Source organism: Neomonachus schauinslandi, chromosome 12 (assembly GCF_002201575.2).
Source record: "Neomonachus schauinslandi chromosome 12, ASM220157v2, whole genome shotgun sequence".
Taxonomy (NCBI): Eukaryota; Metazoa; Chordata; class Mammalia; order Carnivora; family Phocidae; genus Neomonachus; species Neomonachus schauinslandi.
In genome coordinates this window covers 5,383,416-5,389,722 of record NC_058414.1, presented here as the reverse complement: position 1 = coordinate 5,389,722, position 6,307 = coordinate 5,383,416, and the positions used below count along the sequence as shown (strand labels likewise).

At 38.1% G+C, this 6,307-nt stretch overlaps 1 pseudogene; it reads right to left on the bottom strand.

Annotated features, from left to right (window-relative positions):
- Positions 1–411: 411 nt before the first annotated feature.
- LOC110592654 lies at positions 412–1,189 on the bottom strand (annotated as a pseudogene).
- Between the last annotated feature and the right edge of the window lie 5,118 nt (positions 1,190–6,307).

Below are 6,307 nucleotides of genomic sequence, written 5' to 3'. Positions count from 1 at the left end.
AGAGCAAAAAAAATCATCATGTGTAATAATATAGTGTTATATATGTTGAGAGAAAATAGCTGAAAAGAACTTTATTAAAATGTCCATCTCCAATGGAGATTGTTTTAATTTTCTTGTAATATTTAATGCTTTTAAATTGTATTTATAATCATAAGACAATAAATGTTTTCTTTATGATTTTATTTATTTATTTATCTATTTATTTATTTGAGAGAGAAAACAAGTGGAGGGGCAGTGGGAGAAGGACAAGCAGACTCCCCACTGAGCACAGAGCCTGACACGTGACTCAATCTCACCACCCTGAGATTATGACCTAAACTGAAATCAAGCATCAGACACTCAGCCAACTAAGCCACCCAGACACCCCAACTATTTTTTCTTTTTCTTTTTTTTTTTTTTTGATGTCTGATCTTATTTATTTGTCACTCTTAGAAAATCTCCATTTTGACTGGACTCAGACTTCGAGGTAGAAGCTCTCAGAGAGGACAGCCTCTGTCTCTTGGTGATCTGTCCCTGGCGTTTTTCTTTGGCCTCCTTCATTCTCCTGGCCAAAAGTTTAGCATATTCTGCAGCCTCTTCCTTATTTTTCTTGGTGCGCTCTTTCTTCAGAGCAACACACCGATGTTTGTGTTAGAGGACAGGTGGAGAAACAAGACGCTGAATCTTGGGCATTTTGGTTCTAGGTTTCTTACTTTCTTTGTTTAGAGGCTTTCTTAGAGCATAGTGGTCGACATCATCTTCTTTAGAGAGATGGAAAAGTTTGCAGATTCTGCTAGCTTGGTTGGGCCCCAAGCAATGAGGCACAGTAATATCAGTGAGTCCAGGACTATCTTTCTCCCCTTTCTTTAACAATGACCAAGTTAAGACCATTGAGATTAGCAACCTCAATGCAACCCCAAACTGATTTGTGCTTTCTTTCTTCAGTCCTCCTTGGTCTGTAGCAGGAATGCCCCTTACTCCGCAGCAGGCAAATATGGCCATGGGTCAAGACACCCTGCTTTAAGGGGAAGCCTTGTTTTTCATTGCCACCACTGATTCAGACCACATAACCCTTCCATTCTTCACCCAGAGTAGCAGCAACAACTTCCGTGGCCATACACTTCTCATAAAAGGTACTAAGTTTGCATTCATCATCCAGTTCAATGAGCTTCTGGAAAACAGTAGCTGGGAAAGAGATGTTCAGCTTCATCCTAAAGCAGATTACCGCCTCCAAGTCACCACAAAAAAAGAGCATCTATTTTCATTTTACAGAGAAAACCCCAGATATAGGACACATTTGAAATAGCAAAATAATAGGAAATAAGGAGGCAACAGGAGATTCGAACTGCTACCCCCACCCGGACACTGCCAGTCTAACAGCCTGCAGTAAGCAAAGGCCCTTCCTTGGCCCGGGCAAACAGGAGTTCTCACAGCTCCTTGCTGGATGCTCACTCCCAGAGCTGTTTACTGGGCAAACATTTCTTTTGAGGTTTGCAGTGTAGCAACCACTCTGCTCAATGATTGTTCCTTTACATTTCCACCGTGTCCAATGACTCCCATTCAAACACCTGGGCAGTGCTCCACTGTTTCCATGTAGAAAGTTAAACCTGCTGAAAGAAATGATGGATTACGATAAAGAACCTTCCAGCTAAGATAGCAGAGTAGGCACCAGTCTGATTTCCACTCTGTCAGATAACTATTGAGATAATAGAATAATAAACACAGAGAAAATCTTCATAGGGAAGTGAGACAAGCTCTGTGAGGAAACAAGACATTTCTGCTGCATATGGTGCAGGTGGGGAAAAAGCAAAGAAAGGAGAAAACAGCTTCCTGGGAAGGAAACAAAGGAGATGTGGCAGGAGCCCAATTATCCCCCTGTTTAGGAGAGGCCGGAACTAGAAGTGAGGGGTCCCGGGAGCACATGTGGACCCAGGAATAATTAAGAAAACCCTCAGCCTGGGGGCCCACATGTCATCCCAATGATTCTGTCCCTACCTAACTGTGGAACCATACCCAAGACACAGGAAATTCACAGAAATAAAGATTCTAAGGTGAAATTAAATTTACAGCAAATTTAAATTTTTCCCAATCAAAAGATAATCTGGACAGAATCCATCTGAGTCCTTGTCTGAGGTGCACAGAAGTTCTTATCTAGAACTAGACATAAAAAAAAAAAAAGCATCAGCTAAGAAATAAGGGGCAGTGGAGACAGAGACCTCTATAGATTTTCTTTGAAGGAAATGAGAGGAAATGTGATGAACACTAAATCACATCCCCCACATCATTCAAGGGCCTGTGGTATGCATGACACTATGTAAGACAGGAAGATGGAACAATCCAAAGTCAACGATCAACTGGAAACAAAAAGTTATAGTTGCTGAATTTAAAATTGCAGTGGGGGCAAGGAATGTGTGATGGGATACTCAGAAGCTAAATTAAGAAAATAGAATATAGGGGCGCCTGGGTGGCTCAGTCGTTAAGCGTCTGCCTTCAGCTCAGGTCGTGATCCCAGGGTCCTGGGATCGAGCCCCGCATCGGGCTCCCTGCTCGGCGGGAAGCCTGCTTCTCCCTCTCCCACTCCCCCTGCTTGTGTTCCCTCTCTCGCTGTGTCTCTCTCTGTCAAATAAATAAATAAAATCTTTAAAAAAAAAAAAGAAAATAGAATATAGGTGTAAGATATTATCTCAAAGTTTAAGAATAGTTCTAAAAAACTTAATTTATTAAAGTAAACATATAAATATATAAAATGAACAGAAATAAACAGAGCCAGAAAGCCATCCTCAATAGGGAACCAAAATGTAGAGAAAAAGAAAACAAACAAATAATAATCAAAGAAATGAGTGTCACTCCCCTGATCCAAAGCCCTGGCCCAGCCCTCAGGCCACACATTGAGCAGTTCCATTCCTGTCTGACTCGTCTCCCTCCCTCACGCATGGGTCCTGGCTGTAAGGGCACTTCCGTTTCTGGAGTTGCCTGAGCACCCTCTCTTCTGGGGAACTCTGTTTGTGCCCAAACACTCAGCTGACCCACTGTCTCACTTCCCCCCTTGTTTCCCTTAAACATTAGAAACAAAACCTCTTCAAAAGAAAAAAGAAAAAGATGAGCCTCTTAGGAAAAAGCTTAACAGGAGAAATATATCTGCACATAAATTCTAATGGCCAATAAATACTCTTAAAATGTTCAATCTCGGGCGCCTGGGTGGCTCAATTGGTTAAGCAACTGCCTTGGCTCAGGTCATGATCCTGGAGTCCCTGGATTGAGTCCTGCATCGGGCTTCCTGCTCAGCAGTGAGTCTGCTTCGTTCTTTGACCCTATCCCCTCTCAGGTGTTCTCTCTCTCTCATTCTCTCTCTCTCAAATAAATAAATAAAATCTTTAAAAAAAATGTTCAACCTCTACTTGTAATAGTTACACTGTTCTCCCATGTTTTTTTTTTTCCCTACATAAGTAGAAATTTTTATAACAACTGAAATAACAATTAGGTGGAATAGCAGTATCGTGGAGCACAAGGGAAGTGGTGCACCATGTTCCTTCTGTAAAAGTAGAGCTTTGGACAAACCACCTGGAGGACAGTTAAGCAGCATGAGAAGACAACCTCAAAAACCCACACACGTTCTGATGAAGGGGCTTCATTTCTAGCAATTTGTCCTAAGGAATCAATCACAGATGTTTAAAAAGATGCATGTGCAGTACTGCTCTTTGCAGCATAATTTATAAGAGTGAAAAATTGGAAACAATCTAAATGGCTGTCAATAAGAAATTGGTTTTTAAAATATGGAACATATAAACGATGATGAAATTCAAAAGAATGATTAGCAGTCATGTGCAAGAATACCAAATGAAATGGAGAACGATCAGTGAGAGAAATAGGCTCAAAATAACGTATAGTGTGACCTAGGTTTGATTAAAATATGTGCAAATATAATGCTAACTATTTACACGTATGAAATATGTGCAAGGGAAAGGGTTGAAATTAAATATAACAGTATGTTATTGGAGACTCTCTAAGTCGACTTTGAAAAATAAGAGTGGAGTGTAAGAACTTTCCCTGCCAGATGTTAAGATATATTACAAAGTCTTGGTAAAAGACACATATTTATTGGCCCTGAAGAACAGTCTGCAGGAGGAAGCTCACCTCTCCTTGCTAGATGAGATGTTGCCTGATTCATGAATTGCTGAACAAAGCCAACTCAAGCCTCATAAAAGAACATAAAAGAAAAAGAGAAATGTAAGACAATGGAATCAGGTGGAGAAGCCAGAGATTGACTGATTTGTACACAAAAAAAACAACCTTTGATAAAGATGCCACCAGAATTCAACAGAAAAAGTACGGGTGGTTTAATACCATGATGAGAAAATTGGTTCATTGAATGAAGAAAAATAAAAATGGTTTTCTACCTAATGTCATGTATAAAAGTGGAGTCTGTCTTTATTAATGACTTAAACGTAAAAGTAAATTTTTTTAAGTTAATAGGGGATATTGTAAGAGAACATTTTTTTGGCAGAGGAAGAAGATTTATGAGGAAAACTTCAGACATATACACCCTAACAAAGAAAACAGTGAATTTATAAAATTTAATGAGATCACTTCACTTTTAACAGTTTTCTTTGAGGCATAATTGATAGAAGGAACCACACGTATTTAATGTGCATGGTTGATAAGCTTGGACACCCGCAAATGCCTGTGATACCATCCTGTTGCCACCATCAAGAGTTTCCTAGTCCCTTTGGTTTTGTTATTCTTTTGTGATAAGAACACTTCACAGGAGATATACCTCCTTAGTGAATTCTGAAGTGCCCAGTACTGTAGTGTTAATTACAGACCCTCCACTGTATAGCAAATCTCTAACACTTACTCATCTAGCACAATTAAAACTCCATCGCCATTCAATAAAGTTTATTAAATAATGCCAAAGTGGGAGAAGATATTTGTCATGCCCAAATGGAAGGGATTCATCTCTAAAATAACCAATAAGATCTTGCAAATAGTAAAGAAAACAACTAATTTTAAAAAGGGTAAAGGTTATAAAGATAACTCACAGACAAGTAAACCTAAAAGTCTATAAAAATATGAAAAGATGCTCAAATCGAATAGTAATCGGAGAAATACAAGTTAGAGCAGAAATAACACATCACTATATACAAATGAGATCTAGAAAACTTAGGAAGCTGGAAAATGCTGGAATGGATGTGTAGAGAAGCAAACAACATGCCCTACCATGAGAATGTAGATTAGGAAGACATTCCAGAAACCATTCTGGTTGGCAGCAATGTGTCAAATATTTTTATATTTGTAACATAAGTTACAAAATTTTGACTGCTGAGTATGGTACCGAAAGATATTCTCACACAAATGGATAAGAGTTTTTTATGTAAACAAAGCTAGGGAGGGGTTTTACCAAGTCGCCAAGTAGAGTCATAAAATTATACAAAATGTTTTAAGGTAAAATTAAGGGAGAAATATTCAGGCAAAGACTTTCGAGAAGAGTGCAACCAAAGCAATATTCATAAGACAAAAGAGAATTGAAGGCAAATGCATTTCTAGATATAAAGTGTCAATACATAATGATAAAAGTTCACAGAAGGGCTAGATAAACCATTGCAAACACTTGTGCATCAAATATACAAAAAAAAATTACAGAACTACAAGGAAGAATTAACAAATTAATACATCTCCTTTAGTACTTTATAAGTCAAAGAATCATACAAACAAATAAAGCAGGAAGGCTATAGATCAGAACATTAACTAGTTTGATCTGGTGGACACATTTAGAACACTGCACCCAGCAGTGAAAGGATAGACATTACTTTCAGGCACACCTGCAATATTTACCAAAACTGTGACCAACCACCAGGATATAAACCAAGCCTTGATAAAATAATTCCAAAGAAAATAGAAGGAAAAATGATGAAAATGAGAGGCAAAATGAATAATATACAATAGATTTGAGTAGATAAACTATATTGTGTATTTAATACAGAACATATACAGAATATAATATATAGTAGTATCAAACATACAGTTATATATTATAAAGTATAGGTTTCATAACATATATTTTATACATTGTTATAGAGTATCTAATATTACAGCATACATTTGAAATGAGTATAGAGTTCTAGCAGGAATGATTAAGCGAAAGACATCAACACAAATTTAGAAAAAAATTATAAATGCAAGGATAAGAGGGTATTGTTGTGAAGAAAGCGAGAACACAGCAGATCTGATTTTCTCAATCCTTGCTTCTCTCTGAGGACACCTGGAGCCCTGGCACCATCCCTGGGTCAAACTCTGAGATCTTAATCCCTGGAATATTTAGGCAGTCTGT